This window comes from Orcinus orca, chromosome 5 (genome assembly GCF_937001465.1).
Source record: "Orcinus orca chromosome 5, mOrcOrc1.1, whole genome shotgun sequence".
Classification (NCBI taxonomy): Eukaryota; Metazoa; Chordata; class Mammalia; order Artiodactyla; family Delphinidae; genus Orcinus; species Orcinus orca.
Genome location: NC_064563.1, coordinates 94,338,545 through 94,355,832, shown reverse-complemented (window position 1 = coordinate 94,355,832; position 17,288 = coordinate 94,338,545). Strand labels below are relative to the sequence as shown.

The 17,288-nt window shown below is 41.5% G+C and overlaps 1 long non-coding RNA gene across 4 annotated transcripts; it reads right to left on the bottom strand.

Annotated features, from left to right (window-relative positions):
• Window positions 1–319: 319 nt before the first annotated feature.
• Window positions 320–17,288, bottom strand: LOC117202251 (uncharacterized). Of its 4 annotated transcripts, XR_007477702.1 has the most exons (4): window positions 17,099–17,288; window positions 7,638–10,024; window positions 6,188–6,229; window positions 320–5,616 (listed from the first exon to the last, which is right to left on the bottom strand). It is a non-coding gene; the product is annotated as an uncharacterized LOC117202251 (long non-coding RNA). The 4 variants fall into 4 exon arrangements; XR_004484482.2 differs by lacking the exons at window positions 320–5,616; window positions 6,188–6,229 and adding an exon at window positions 16,931–17,000 and having other exon boundaries at window positions 7,452–10,024; XR_004484483.2 differs by lacking the exons at window positions 320–5,616; window positions 6,188–6,229 and adding an exon at window positions 16,958–17,000 and having other exon boundaries at window positions 7,452–10,024.

The window sequence follows — 17,288 nt, the reverse complement described above, 5'->3', positions numbered from 1 at the left end:
CTTTCTTCTCTCTCTGTCTCTTTTACCTTCTTTTGTCTTTATGATATTTCAAGTTAAAGAACATTGTTGATGCTGTTACAGATCAATATATATGGACCAGTGGACCAATAAAGAAGTTAGTATATAAAGTGGCTAAAACCCAGTAAAAATATCTAGCTTCTACATGTCTATTTCAATCTGAGGGTGGTACGTTTTATTTACACACACACATACACACACATGCAGTCTCACTTAATTCTCCTAACAGCACAACTCTATAATAATGTTATGCCCAATTTTTGGATGAATAAACAAATTAGATAAGTTGCTTAATACACACACACACACACACACACACCCCACTATCAGGAGAGGTAAGGTTCCGGGTTTGCAGAGTTTTCATCCCCTACAGCAGGAAGGGGAATAGAGACAAAATTCCTATTTGCAGATAACTTGCAAACTCTCTTCATTTTCACAAGGAAAGAGTTCCTATTATTTACTTAATGGAAGAAGGCAAATCATTTGATAAATGTTTTGAATTGGACTAAAAAAGGACACAGATTGAGATTAGGGTGAAGGATTTTTATTACATCCCAGAGCACCAATATAAATTATGTTGCAGTTATGTTTAACTGAAAGTTTTTCTAAATAATAAAGAGGAGACTCACTGGCATTTCTGAAATGCTATAGGAATGAGGAAGTGGAGATGCCAGCTCATGTTCATGTAATGTAATCAAATAATGAACGACCAATTTTTATGTTAAGTTATAGAATCACACAGTTATAAACAATTTACATAGAAGGAGGGGTCATAGAGATAACCTATAGGAAAACAAGATGGATTTTTCCAGCCAAACTTGTCTTGGATCACAACTACCTTAGACATATTGTTAGATTTTATAAAGATATTTTTCCTCTCACACTTCACTTTCACTATCTAGAAGCCAAGCTGAGGCATTTTCCTTGATGAGGGGGATTTGTAAGGACTAGCTCAAGAGTGGAGTGGGCTTTAGGCAAAGCTAAATGCAGGGGAAATTATTGCTGTAGCTGCACCTATTTCAGTGTCTTGAGCCCAAGCCCTATCTCCTCCCAAGCACCTCGAATTCCTGCAGACACAAAATCCACCACAGAAGCGGCTCCCTGCTCTTTTTACCAGTGCCCTGGGCTTAATTTCTCTTCGCCACCGTCCAAAATTTAACAGTTCAAATATTTATTTCTTCAGGGCCTCAGTTTGTGAACATTAATTGGTACTAATACCCATAGTTCTTATGATGTCAAAGTAGTTTTCTTCCGAGTACATAGTTTGCATTTTAACAAAGGTAAAAACAAATGCCTTAGTTCAAAAGACTGGCATCATAGGGTTGTTAAAATTTAACTTCCTCCAGGAAGTATCCCCTGTCTCCCTCCATCTCCACAGGTTAAAATGTTATAGAAAGGCTCCTGAGCAAAGCGTACTTTTCCTGCCACGGCACTGAGCACCAATTACTGTGATCACTGTTTAACTGGCCCCCTTCTGGACCCACTGTGAGTTCTGTGTACGTTGCAGCCTCATATATATTCATATACATATACTGCTCTATGAGTTCCCACCACCTAGTTCTGTGATGAAATACTTGGAGGACCTCAATAAATACTTGTGGACTGAAAAATGAATGAAGTGCTGAGGATTTCAGAAGCTATAGAAGAGTAAGGGGAGAGGAGAGCAGCATTTTCGAGGCCAGATGGTTTTTGTTTATGCTTCCTACTTAGTTATTTTATGAGGCTAGAAGGCCCTGCTGACCAACCTCAGAAAACGGCACTTGAAGATAACAGACACAGATTTCAATATCACTTTATGTGCTTTTAGAAACCCACTCAGCATTGGATGTAAATGGTTAGTTAAGGGGTGCAGTCTTAATCTGTTACAGCCAGAGGTACCGTTCATATACAGAAATTATACAAAAAAGTCATGGCATCCACGTTTTACTCAATGAGGGAATTCATTGTTCAGGTTGAAACCAACATGAAAATTACTGCCTCCACCAACAGGAGCAGAGAATGAGAAGAAAAACGAAAGTAAAATCTCCCCAGTATGACCTAGAATACAGCAGACCCTCCTTATCTGCTGTTTTGCTTGCTGAAATTTCAATTATCCACAGTCAACCTTGGTCAGAAAAGATTAAATGGAAAATTACAGAAATAAACATTTCATAAGTTTTAAGTTGCACGCTGTTCTGAGTAGCATGATGAAATCTCGCTCTGTCCCTCCCGGGACGTAAATCATCCCTTTGTCCAGTGTATTCCGCCAGGTAGTCACCTAGGTTATCAGATAACTATTGCAGTATCACGTTGCTTATTGTCAAGTAACCCTTATTTTACTTAATAATGGCCCCAAAGTAGTGATGCTGGCAATTCAGATACGCCAAAGAGAAGCCGTAAAGTGCTATCCAAATTTAATGTAGAGGTGAAAGTTCTCAACTTAATAAGAAAAAAAAAAAAAATCATGTGCTGTGTTTGCTAAGACCTATGGTAAGAATGAATCTTCTCTTTGTAAAATTGGAAGAGGGAAAAAGAAATTCACATTCACCACATTAAGTGATAAGTGCTTAGTTAAGATGGAAAGGGTATTAAATCTGTAAAATAAGATATTTTGAGAGAGAGAGACCATATTCACCTAACTTTTAGTACAGTATATCATTATAATTATTCTATTTTATTATGAGTTGTTGTTAATCTCTTATTGTGCCTAATTTATAAATTAAACTTTATCATAGGTATGCATGTATAGGAAAAAAACGTAATATACATAGAGTTTGGTACTATCTGTGGTTTCAGGCATCCACTGGGAGGTCGTGAAACATATCCCCTGCGGAAAAGGGCAGGGGGCTCCTCTGGCCGGATAAAAAAGAGAAAAAAGCTTTGAGGGAAACAAAAATAAAAAGAGGAGTATTTCAATGATATCCCAAGTAAATAGTGGCTAGCATTCTGATTCAGTCTCTGGAGAGTATGAGACCTTCCTTAGCAATACAGTGATAAGAGCTCTTCTCAAAGTAAAGCAAACGTGGAGCAAGTGAATGAGAAAATATTGAGAACAGGGGCCAGCTAGACTGCAGCCTCTCAGAGCAGGCAGGGAAGGCTTGGCTGAAAAAGGAGGAAAGGAAAGTTTATCCTAGACCAGAGACTACTCTATTTGTCTTGCCCGTGGGAGTCTTCTTCAGTTCTCAGTGAGGAGGAATTGTGAGTTATATCAGAACTCCGCTGTATGGAACATACAGTTTTTTAGTACAGCTATGGCTAAGTCAACTGCATGTAGCTCTCAGTAATAAGGCATTTCAGTCATTTTCAATTCTTCTTTTTCTTTTTCCTTTCTCTCTCTCTCTCTGTCTCTTTCACTTCCCTTTGCAGTTACGATATTTCAAGCTAAAGAACCTCTCTGATGCTATGATAGATAAGTATATGTGGACCAGGTGGACCAATAAAGAAGTTAATATAAAAAGCAGCCAAAGCACAGTAAAAGCATCTAACTTCTACATGTTTAACATCTAACAAAACATGTGACATGTTCTGTTTATATACACACACACACAATCTCATTTAATTCCCCCAACAGCACTACTCTATAATAATTTTATGCCTATTTAAAAAAATTTTATTGAAGTATAGTTGATGTACAATATTATACGTTACAGGAGTACAGTATAGTGAGTCACAATTTTTAAAAGTTATATTGCATTTATAGTTGTAAGATACTGGCTGTATTCCTCATGTTGTACAATATATTCTTATAGCTTATTTTATACCTAATAGCTTGTACCTCTTAATCTCCTACTCCTATGTTGCCCCTCTCCTGTTCCCTCTCCCCACTGGTAACCACTAGTTTGTTCTCTGTATCTGTGAGTCGGCCTCTTTTTATTGTTATATTCACTAGTTGTATTTTTTAGAATCTATTCCATTTGGAATCTAAAAAATGCCTATGTTAAGATGAATAAACAAATCAGGTAAGTTAAGTAGCTAGGTCAATAACTAGAATGTGGAGCATGAATTCAAAGCCAGATTGTCTGGCTCCAAAGCCTTTATTCTTTTCCCTGCCTATCTTGGGAGATAACATGTACAAAGTAGGACCAAATGAGTGTTGCAATTACTGCTTAGCTTAGATAAAGATGTAATATCCTCCTTCATAGGGAATATATTTCCCTAGCCTTGAAGACGAAATTGCTTTAAAGCTACAAGATACAACTGAAGATTCAGAAGGTATCCATGCACAAGTTTTTAAACACAGAATCTTCATGGTTTCCTCCTTCCTTTAGCCTGGGTCAGTGGACAAAATGGCCATGTTCCTGGCGTAGAGATCTCATCCATTGTAGATGTTCCTGAATAGGTGCCTGAGCTCCAAGGCTAAGGGGAGTCCCTCCAGGGTCGTGCACACCTTCCACAGGGCACCCAGATGAGTGGCATGACCTGGCACCGGTTCAGGAGCTACCACTTCTACTTCTCCCTATTTGACTTACAGTATGACCTAGTACAGGATCAGAATGTTGATATATTTTAATTTGCTCATATGCCAAATTGCAGTGTTTATATTTGCAACTCTGAAAGTTGATGGGGAGAATAAATAGAATTGGAATTCATAAATATGAATGCCATGAAGTACTTTGAGCTTCACTAAAAGGGGAGATACACAAGACATTACACTGAGAAATTGTTTAGGAGCAGCAAATGGAGAGAAGCAACAATTTGTTTTTTAAAAAAACCCCACATCACAACCCTTTCATTATGTGCAGCACACAATTTAACAGGTGTGTGATTTATTCACAGACTCATGGACAAACCATTCCATCACAGCACTATTGTCTGTGAAGCAAAACACATTTACAACAAACTGTACCAGCTTCTTCAGAGACACTGAATTAGCTGATCTCCAGAAATCCTTTGCTGCCAGTTGAAAAGAGGGTTAATAATCATCAAAATGGTGAACATGAATAATTAAACTTGACCTCAATAAACTCTTTTCCATCCTGGGATTTCTGGGTCATCAATAACCAGTGCTTGATATGAAAGGAAAAAGTATTTTGGTGTATTATTTCCACTGGAGAAATAATGAAGAATAACAGTTTCTCTACATGCTTCCGGAATGGTCAATGACCCTGGTGGGAAATGTTCTATAGCCCTGCCCTTCCCACCTTCCTCAGTTCTTCTCTTGGAGGAAGATGGTCTTCTGATTGGTGAGACTAGGGAAAGTGCCCCACCTACTCGCCACATTTCCTTACTGGGCAAAGTTAAGTGTTGATAGGTCACTGTTCTTTTTCTCCTGGTTTCTTAGACCCAAGTGCTCCTAGGAGCTGCACGTGCCTATCTCAAGTCTCCAAGAGGTTAGCTTGTCACTGATGGGTCCAGCTAAGTGACTTGTTCTTGCTTCTCCACTTGCAGGTGGGTAATAAGTCATGGTCCAGTGGATCCCCAGGTATAGATACTGAGCAGAGAACTAGGAGGTCCGGGCTGAACTTCCGCGCAGGTTAACAAAGCGCCCTGTGTTTTCTGGCCCTATCAGAAAACTGATCCTCTGCTTGGACGTCACAGTGTTACCCTATCCGGCTTTACTGCTGGTAAAGCTGATGCTGTGCTCTGGTTCTCCAGTTGCTCCTTTTGCCAAGTTCTTAACTGCGTGGAATTGGAAGGTGAGGATTGGATGAGTGATTTTTACCCTGCCCCCCAAACTCCAATAGAACGGGAGCATCCCTGAAGAGAGGCAGGGCAGCAAGGAGATGGGAGGGGAGGATATCGTGGAGGAATGGGTGTGCCTGTGGGTGTGTGTGGAGAGATAGCTACTTTTCACTTTCTGCCTGCCTTTAATACATTACAGTGTCCTAATATAAAAAACTAAAAAGCTATGTTCAAAACTGATCCCGGGGACTAGAATGCTGCTGGCACAGTGAGGAACATGCAATCGATAAGTAAACAGACCATGTCAGCCTGAAGAACTTTCAGAACAACATTTCTACTCCGGAAAAAATAAATAAATAAATAAAAGTAGATTGAGTCTATTTAAATATTCCCCAAGATCTCTGTTAAATTTCAGGTAATAACGTTTCTTCCTTTGAACCTCATTGCATGTTTGCCTTTGACTGAAAATAGCCTGAGCTAGACACCATTTGATATTCACCCTGTGACTATTTTAGTATTGGGGCTGGACCAAAAGAAATTCATGCTCACTGAAATGATTTTCACTTACTGAAACGAATTCACTTTTTTCTTCCTTCAGCAATTCATCAATCTAATGGGAGAAACAGAAGCTATCATAATAATGAGAATAGACTTCTAGGAGCAGCAGCCAATATCAATACTTTAATAATGCAAATTCGATTGCTATATATTTGGCTTCAATTTTTAATTAAGTTTTTTGCCATTGCATGATCCTCTCTCTCTCCACACACACACACACACACACACACACACTTTATATATATATATATATATATATATATATATATATATATATATATATATATATATTATAGCACAGGTATCACATTTGACCAGATCCTATTGTCTCTGGACAACACTAATAATGACATGGATGATATCACTATTATCATCATCATTATCATCATCTTGATAAACATTTTTAGAACGTTTTGAACGTGGCTGTGAACTGCGTTTTGGATAAAGTAAATACCTCCTGTATGATATATCTAAAACAATAACAGTAATTGAAAATTATAGAGAATGTTTTTTAAAGTAACATATTAACATCATATATAAGTATCAGAATTTCATAATGTGTCATGGCTTAACTTATATAACACAGGACACTCTTAAACTAGAAGGGCTACCAAATTCTATTATTTCATTGTTTATGTATAGAACAATTTTAACTATTTTTAGGGGTAAGTGGTTCTGAGCAGCAGGCATCTATCTACCTAAGAATGGTATGAAATCCTGTGGCTTCTCCCATCTTGTCCCTCTATCTTCAGTAAGATGCTCTGGGCATCCCATAGTTAGCAGGCATTTCCCAGTCTCTCGCTCCTTCATTTCTGACCTGTTCCTGGGCTATTTCCAGCCTGTTCCTGACTCTGCTTTATTGTCCCCTACTCTCTATCTCCTTTTATTCCTTGAACCAGGCCTTTGATTTTGGGTTCCCTTCAAGGACTCTTGCCTCCCTTTCTATCTGCTTGAAAAGGGATAACCCACCCCAGCAGACTCCAGATACAGCTGCTGACCTAGTTTCTCTGGTGGGTGGATTTGGACAGCACAGATTCAGACTGTAATGCGGTTGTTCTTCATCCTTCTGTATCCAGTCATTAAACATTGGATTTCCACAAGGCTTAGCCCTGGGTGGAAGAAGGAAAGTCTACACTGGTTTATAAAATAGTTACTAGATTCTGAGAACCATGCTAAGAGTTTTAAATTCCTCATGCCATTTCATATTCCCAACAGTGTTATAAGGTAAGAAATATTATTGTCTCTGTTTTATAGATAGGAAAATTTGGTATTGTCTCTGTTTTATAGATAGGAAAATTTGGTTTAGAGTATTTGCGCCATTTCCTCATGGGTGCACAGTTAGGAGGAAACTGAGGTGGGCTGCAAATCCAGGCAGTTTTACTCCAGGACCCCTGCCCTCAATCACCACTCTGTATTGCATGGGTTACATAGAATCTCTAAGTGATCTCATCCACACTTACGAGTGCAATTACCATCAAAGCATGATGACTCCTGAACTTCAGGTCCCTCCTCCAGATCTCCATTCGGGTGTCTCAGGAACACTTCAAGCTAAGCATATCCAAAAGTTAACATAATTATTTTCCCCTCCAAACCCAGTCCTCTTAAGTGTTCCCTCCATCAGGGAAGGACAGAGTCCTCCATTTAGTGGTACGAGCTAGACACCTAGGCATAATTCCTGACTCATCCCTCTCCTCCCCTTTAATCCTGTATCAAATCCATTATTAAGTCCTGTCACTGATAACTCCGAAATGTGTCTCAAAGCAGTCTTCTTCTCCCCATCTCCACTGCCACCCGCTTTGCCCAAGCCACGGTTATCATTCATCTGACCTGGTTCCATAGACCCCTGAGTGGTGTTCTCACTTCCAACCTTGGCCCTCTTCATCTGTTCTTGACACTGCAGTATAAGAGGACTTTTTAAAATGCAAACTGACCATATCATCCCCTGCTTCACATGGTTCTCGTTGTTCTTAGATAAAGAACTGTCTGCTTAGCTGGACCAGCAAGGCCCTGCAAAGTCTGACCTCTGCCTGTAGCTCCAGCCTCATGCGAATCTCCTTCTCTCTGTTCTCTGTACTCAGGACCACTTGCTTGCTTTCATGTGGACATCTTCAACCCACTGCAGAGGAAAAATGCTGTTTCCTCTGTCTGAAATGCTCTTCTCACCAAGTCTGATTAACTTGCTCATTCTTCAGTTCTTAGACCACATGTCACTTCTGCAGGGACACCTTCTTGCCGCACCACCCCCGACCTTCCCAGACTAGGACAGGTACTCCTGTAATATATCTTTATAATACCCTGAACCTCACTGTCGTAACACTTAGCTCTGTTTGCAATAATGCTTTTTTTAATGTGATTATTTACTCAACCACTCTCTTCCCTGTGGGAATATAAACTCTCTAAGGGCAGAGACCAAGTCAGTTTTTGCTGAACATTGTATCCCCTGCAGGCATTGATAAATATTCATTGAACAAATCCAAGTTGACTTTTAAAACACAACAGAATTCATTTTAAATGCAACAGATTAAATGGCAAGAACTAAATCTCTGTTGAGTGATAGGGAATATATTAAATTTTAAGGTAGTTAAAATTTTTTGACTCAAAACTCTCTTCTGTTGTAAGCCTCTCACCACACTCTGAATTGTATAATCCTTTTAATTTTCTTACTGACATATGACAAAAGGGTATGATCTAATCTTTTCCATCCTTGGGTCTTGAAACTTGGCCTCACTGCAGTGTGTGGCAGCCACAGGGTGCTTTGGGATACTGGCTTGGCTGTCCCCTTTCCATCACACTCACTACACTTCCCTGCATCTTCAACAATTTGGGCTTCCCAGCTACCCTGCCTTCAACTCAGAGCCTGTTGCTGGCCCTTGGTTGGGGTGATTCTTAGGCTCTATTTTTTGCTCCACCCTTGGATTTTGTGTCCCTACAGCTTCAGCAGAAGTGGGGAGTGCAGGGCTGGGGATGGAAGGAAGAGAGGATGGCATTGGGAATACTGATGGTTGGGCTCATTCCAGAGGCATGGCAGGAGGGAAATTTGTGAAGGTCTGACCTAGAATCCAAACAGTCTAGAAGAAAGAACAGGGAGTGTTGAGAATTGCATGAAAAGATGAGATACTAATAGGATGCAATATTTTCAGTGTGCTTTGGGGAAATGATTAAGTGCCAGGTCTTCTAACTCTGAATCTCTGAGACTGGCCCAGAAATCTGCACTTTAATATGCAGCCCAGGTAATTTTGATGCATGTGGTCCCTGTACTGCACTTTGAAACAACAGTGGCATAGAGTCACCTTTTATTCAGAGCACTGTTAACACTTATTCTCAAAAAAAAAAAAAAAAAAAAAAAAGCCCATATTCTTAGCTCTACTGACTTGCTTGGAACAAGATACATATATTCCACAAATGGGCTGATCCTCTTGTCCCTTCTATTAAATATATTAATGGCTATTATTGTGTTTTTATGCTAAGAAGCATAGAGGAGAAGTTACCTGTTTTTCTTTGTGAATCCCAGGAACATCTGTTGCTTAACACCTGGCGTTCTCTGTGACAGGTGTATGCTCGAGATAGCAATGGTAAAAAATCAGATGATGTTGGCTCAGATCACGATTTGCAGCCTGTCGCTCCTGCCAAATGGGTCAGTTGAGACGGAAACCACAATTTGAGCAGATGTGTATTAATAAGTTAGGGAAGTGTGACAATTTAAAGGCAAGAGGACGAGAAGACGGGCTGTCTTGTGAAGTGGGAGAGGCAGTTTTCAACTGTCCAGGAAGATCATTTTCTTTCTTCCTCTTTGTAAGTTTTCATTCCCTCCTTACTCGTCCCCCAAAGCTTTAGGTACTTCCAAAGCCTATGAAGGAGATAGAAGTTGGAACGTTGTTTGAACAAAAGAAAGCAGTTGTGTCGAGTGGAGACCTCAGCTGGATACTGTTAGATTGTCTGGTTCAAACCTTCCACTACGTAGACAAGGAAATGGAGGCCTGGGGACATTATGCGATTGAGCCCAAGGATGGGCTACTTTATCTTTTATTCTGTCTGGAACCCAAAGCACAGCTAAAGTCCAGGTGTCAGATGTAGTTTATTATTCTTCCCACATTATCACAACATGGTAACTCAAAGAGTTCTAGGCAAGGGAAATGGTCAATGATGTTCTCTCCACTACAGTGGAGATTGTATGACTGCAAGCACCTTGCCTGTCTCGTTCTTCACTGTAACCTCAGCGTTTAAAACAGTGCCAAGCACATTGTGAGTAATTGGTACGTCTCAAGAAGCCCTGTTAGCTTCTACTTCTGTGTTTCTGGGAACCTTGAGCTGCCTAGAAGAAGTCTGGTTACTCTGATGGAGATACCAGATGGATAGACCATGTGCCAAACCAGAACCTGGGAGTGAGACTGTATTTGGAAATAGGGTCGCTGCAAATGGAATCAAGTTAAAATGAGGTCATATGGATTAGAGGGAACCTAAAGCCAGTGGCTGGTATGCTCATAAGAAGGCCATGTAAATACACAGATACACAAGGGGAAAAGGCCATGTGATGACAGAGGCAGAGATTTTAGTGATGCAGCTGCAAGTCAAGGAACCTCAAGGACTGACAGCAACTGCCAGAAGCTAGAAAGAGGTGAAGAGGGATTCTTCCCTAGAGCCTGCAGAAGGAGCGTGGTCCTGCTGACACCTTGATTTTGGACTTCTAGCCACCAGAACTGTGAGACAATACATATCTGGTTTTGTTTGTTTGTTTGTTTGTTTGTTTTGCATTACATGGGTCTCTCACTGCTGTGGCCTCTCCCGCCCACATATGTGGGAAGCCCACATATCTGTTGTTTTAAGCCACCAGTTTGTGGTACTTTTTTTTTTTTTTTTTTACAGCAGCCCTAGGAAACAAATATAAGAGAAGCAGCCTTGGAACTGCATGGAGAGGGAATGAAGACCAGCTATACAGCATTCTGGTTGGTTCTTCAGGTGACTCTAGGCCCAGCTGTCATCTGACCACAACCACACGAGAGACCCCAGGTGTGACAAGCAGAACTGTCAAGGGGCCTCGGACACATGAGGATCCACGGCATGGGGCGTCTTGGACATTCCAGCCCAGATGACTGCAGCCCCAGCTGTCATCACCTGCGATAGAAGAACCACGCACCAGAGACAGTCCACCCACTGAATTGTGAGAGAGAATAAAACAGTTGTTTTAACCACTACATTTTGGGATGGTTTTACTACACAGCGAGAGATAACCAAAATATTTGGATTCCTCAGAAGCAGCCTCTGAGATAAGGAAGTGATGTATTAGGAGGTACCCCCAGGAATACTAGAAGTGAATGGGGAAGTGGGAGAGCAAAGGGAAGACAACCAAGCCAGGATGTGGCATCAGACAAAGTCCCACGGAGGGTAAGTTTGACCTAATCTTGTCAGGAGCACTGGAGACAGTGAAAGTCCTAACTCAGCATTGACCCCATCAGGGTCAAAAACACTGGTGTAGCTAACCCCCTTCACCCTTCAGTCATTGGTTAAGAGCTGCCCCAGGGACAGATAAACTCTCAGTCACTTCTGGCTCTTTGGGAGGGGTGGGGAGGAGGTTAGGGGAGGTTAGCAGCCTGAGGGCAGCTCTTCAGCAAGGAGACACAGGTGCCAGGAGTGAAGATGCTCACAGAAGCAGGGGATGTAAATTAGAAAAGGGAGGGTAAGCCGTTCATCCCAGTTTGCCAGGGACTGGATTTAAAATGGAAAGCCCCACATCTTGGGAACCTGCTCAGTTCCAGGCAAGTCAAACAATTAGTTGGTCACCCTAGAAAGGGATCCCAGGGGACATGGGCAGAGCCTGAGAGCATCTGCTATAGCGGATGCATGAATATCTCTAAACTGGAGAGAGTGGGGCTCACAGGACTCGTCAGAGGCACCTCTGTAAGAGTCCAGGGATGTTGGACTTCAACCAGCAGTCAAGGACCCTCTTAATGATAAGAGCCTGTGACCTATGACAGGTATAAATGATTTCAAACTGTTTCAAACACTGCAGAAGGGCCGAGGATGGTCAGAGTGGGGAACTGTCTTTTAGTTTGGCAATTAGAGGCATGGGTGAAAGAAGAGGGGCAGACACACAATGGTACAACATGAAACTCAACAATGGGTAGACAGCGCAGCGTCCTCCATGGACGAGGGTGTAAAGGGAACAAGAAACCTGGGAGTTAGAGGAATGACGGGGGACAGGAAGAGATGAATTCAGTGCTAGGATGTTTTTAAAAATGTCTGTGTTGCATAATGATCATTTTTGGATGTTTTCTCAGGGAAAAGAGCTCATGGATGAAAATGAAGGTAAAAGGTAGTCAGGGGAGGGGTGAGACTGGTGGCTGATGGTTCCAGTAGGGGGAAGAAATGAAGTCCCAGTCACTTCAATTACAAGCCGAGAAGCTGATTTATGTAATGAACAGAATGGAAATAAGGATTTTATTAGCAGGAATGAGAACTCTTCAGTGAGAAAAAGCAAAGAGAATGGGGAGATTTCATTAAGGCTTATAGATTAATGAATGGTCTGAGGACAGTAAACATAAATATGTTCATTTAATCTCAGCATATTAGATGAAAGGTGTTTGTTTTTCAACCAAGAAAGAAATGCTTATAGGATAAACAAAAGGAATGCTATTTTATTTAATTCAACAAGGAAATGTATGGAAGAATCCCTGCTCACAGGGTGTAATATGTAGGCTAAATTGATAAAGAGGTTCAAGACAGGTTTGGATAAATTACTGAGCGCAAATCCATATCAGATTAATAAAGAAAGATGTTTAAGATTTTCTTGTTTATTTTTTCATATGTATTTGATTTGATTTGAATATTTAGTAAATGTAAAAGGCCATACAGTGAAAACTTGCTCTCTTAACCCCTGTTCTACATCTCCCCAGTCCCTGCCTCTCCCAACAAGTAATCACTATTATGGATTTTCTTTATCTTTTAAAATACTTTTTAAAGTGCATATACAGGCAGATAAGAATAAATTCCTTGAAGGCAAAGAGTTTAATCTGTTTTGTTTGCAGTCATATCCTCAGAGTCTAGAAGAGTTCCTGGGACATCAAAGATGTTCAATAAATATATATTAAATGATCAAATATATTTACCCCCATAATTGTTAAACGAATAGCAGCATCCTATACATACTTGCTTCTTTGCATATTGCTTTGTGTATTTGAAAATATGTCCTTGAGATCTTTCCTTATTTGTACATAAAGACCTTCATCCTTTATTTTTTTTATTTTATTTTTTTTTAGCGGTACACGGGCCTCTCACCGCTGTGGCCTCTCCCGTTGTGGAGCAAAGCCTCCGGACGCGCAGGCTCAGCGGCCATGGCTCACAGGCCCAGCTGCTTCGCGGCATGTGGGATCTTCCCGGACCGGGGCACGAACCCGCGTCCCCTGCATCGGCAGGCGGACTCTCAACCACTGCGCCAACCAGGGAAGCCCCCGTCCTTTTTTTTAGAGCTGAGTTATAGTCCATTGTATGGATGTGCCATAATTTATTCAACCAATCTCACTAATGACCACCTAGTTAGTTCCCAAGTTCTTGTTTTTACAAATGTCAGTGCAATGAATAATCTTGTGTGATTCTTGTATTTGTAGGATAAGTTTTCAGATGTGCAACACCAGTTTTTAAGAAGTCATGTCTTCCCTTAAATGTCTCAGATAATGGTGACAGAATTCTTGATCAAATGGACCACTGACCTGCCCTGCATGACATTTCTTATGTGTTTTTCAGTGGTCATTGCTAACGCCAGGTGTCTTTGGCCTGCTTAAAAAAAACCAGAGAGATTTGCAGGATGAGAAATAGTGGAGTATAGGAAGCAGTGAAATTGACACATGGATGTTTAAGATCAGGCTGAAACATCACTGCAGAATCGAATCTAAAATCCCAGCTCTTGTGTGGCCACTGCTTGGATGGCTAAGCTGGCTGTCTTCACTGTGAGAGATAGGTCTTAATTGCCGCTGTATCATAATACACATCTATGTTTTTACTTCTTTTCTAAGGACAATTGAGTACGCAGGGTTCTTTGCTGATCTCGCTTCACCATAGCCTCTTATTTTCATCATAGCCTTGGGGCTTTGATCTTATTATTTTGGTCAGACTGTGACACCAGGGACATCAGGCTGAAATGACAGCATCCCCCTTGGTTTATCTCAGTGTTGTTTCTTACAGGGGAGGGCAGAGCCGAATTGCACGTGGATGATGGTGCTAAAAGAGAACAGTCTCTGAATCCTTAACCCAGACACACGTGGCTATGCTTCTGTTCCCTGCCATGTTTCCGTCGGAAACATGAAAATAATAATACATGCCCTGCACCCATTGAAGGTGTGGTGGTGAATATTAATAAGCTTCAAAATGCAGTTTGAGCTCTTCAGCCCTGAGGTTCTTGATAAAAATTGGGGTATAGAGTTAGTGAGATAAAGAAGCACATTCCAACCATGACCATTTTTCATTGTAGAGTACCTTGACAACTGCTTTAAGCCTCGAACTCCAATACAATACCTAGGAACTTTCAGTACAGCGCATGCGTATTTTTAATATTCGGCTTTATCTTCTTATGTACTAACTGCCGGAGACTGTGGTCGTTTAGTCAATCAGCAGATATGTTTTAGATGTTCACTGGATTCTGTGGAGGCATCAGTCTCAGAAAGAGCCCTGGGCTCCTGCCCAGGAGATTGGCTTTTCTACGACTCCTCCCCAACCACCTGAAAGCCTGTGAGCAGCTGCTTCACCGGAGCCTCAGTTTCCTTTTCAGCAAATCAGGGTAATGACTCCTGCCCTGTGCGTCTCTGTGAGTGAATGGGAAAGCTCAGTGACAATGGATGGACAGGCTGTTTTGTAGGATACGGTCCATTAAAGATTACTATGACTATTAACGTCTATGCAGGGTACTTCCTCACATGGGAAAGAAAACTGAGATGTCAGGAAACAGGGGCCACACACCCCAGGCCAGGGCTTCCCAACCTCAACTGAACTACAGACCGGTAATATATCTAAGTTTTCTACTGTGATATATCAAAATCACATAGGCCTATATATGTATAAAATATGTACACAGGATATATGTAAAATATGCATATATGGATATAAAATATAGGGATACCAATACTTCAGTGATAGCAACAACAAAAAGATCTTCCTTTCAGTCAGATCACACTGAACTGGCCTATGACGCAAGTTGGTTTTCTGCCCCCTGAAGAGACAAGAAATGTCAAACGGGCCAATGCCAAACTCAGAGCCCTGCCAGCCCACGTTCCAGCCCCGAGAACAGGCTCGTGGCCTTTGGATGCCCTTAGGAGCCTGGTACAACTCCCTTCCAAGAGCTCTAGGGACTCAGTGAGAAGGGGGGGAAAAAAACCTGTTGATCCTTTTTTTTCCCTGAAAGTGGACAGCTAACTGAGGGCTTGGTGATGCTGGTGCCCATGGTGGCGATGAGAGTCTAGGAGAAAGTGAAAATTCACTCGTTTCCACTCAAATGCCTACTGGGCTCATCAGGTAATGTAGAAGAGTGAAGCAGCCGACATAAGAATCCTTATCATCCAGTGTCGTTATATTTCGTAATCAGAACTGCAACGGACTGAGGTTCAACAGAGGGTATCGATCCTCTTGATCTGAGGTCACAGATGGGATGCAGGCTTCATGTTGTGGCATCCTCCGATTTTTAGTTGAGGTCTAATGAATTCTATGTGACATTATTCTAAGTTTTGGATGTTGGCGTGTGTATACATGTACTTATACATACATGCACAGATCATTATGTGAGGCAAGCTGGGGTGGTCTCCTGGGGATCCCTGGACCCTCAGGGGTGGAGAGGAGATAGTGGTGCCAGGCACAAGGAGCAGACATGATTATAACTCAACAATATCGTGGTCTCTCCTTCTGGAACTCAGCCTAACCTCCAAGGTGCGGGAAGAGAGGCTGCTGGGCCATGACGGAAACGTTCATCAATTTCTTAGGGACTGGCAGCTGAGAAAGACTCCTTTACAACTGTTTTAGATTCCCTGAGTGATTTGTCAAGGATCAGGGGTTCCCCCGGCCGTAAGAGAGTTAACAGGCAGATAATGGAACTATGCTTTGACAGCTGTGTGGGTTTCTAAGCGAAAACACTGTGCATTGTATTACAGGAAATGAGGGTCTGGGAAGTGGTCTTGGTGACTCCTAGAATCATAAACGCTGGCTACTTCTAATAAGGGGAAAAGGTAAACAGGCCAATGATTAACTTCGTTGCACTTGTGAAATAGAAGAGCTGAAATGTAAGAGCTAAGCAACAGACCTCCTGTAAGGTAATTCCGGGGAACTGCTTTGCTCCGGAACTGGAAGGATAAGTACTTCCAAATGACTCATTGTCTTGTTTCTTTTGACTCCCTGGAATTTCCCAAATGCTAAGCGACAGGCAAGAAAGTGTCTGCTGGGGCACAGACTAGAACTATAAGTCTGGATAGGGTACTTCTATTCAGTTGATTATTTCAATTTTCTCACCCATTAAAGGGTATAGCAAAGAACACCTTTTCATACACCGTGAAAGCTGATTTGGAAACCAAAGGCTTGATTCTTTTCTTTCACTATTAAGCCTGTGTGTAGAAATCAACCACACCTAATATAATCACACCTGTTTCTATTTTGATGATGAGATCAAGGGATTTATAAGCTGAGGCGTATAACCCCAGGGAAGCGGGAGGGTAGGAAGTGGTGCAAATCAACACACGTTGAGCACCATGCAGTCAAGTCCACGGTCCCATTTAATACTCACAGCTTCCCCAGAGGGAGGTATCATTACCTTCATTTTCTAATGAAACGAGTTTTCCTTTTGAAAGTTTGTTCTAGTTGGAAATCAAAGTGAAAAATAAAAGTGATACACAGGAAACAAGGGAAGGAGGGAAAGAAGGGAAACATTAAAAGCTACATTCTCCTCACTTACCTTTAACTGATCTGATTAATCCTTCTTACTTTCCTTCCTCTGGACAGCCCTTAAGGGTAAGCACGTCCAATCCTTGGTCCTTTCCCAGTCTCTGTTTCTGAAAGATCTTACCTACTCCAGGCTTGAGGTACAGCCTCCTGAAAGACGACTCCCATCTCTAGCCCTGATTCTGTCCTAATTCCAGACCTGT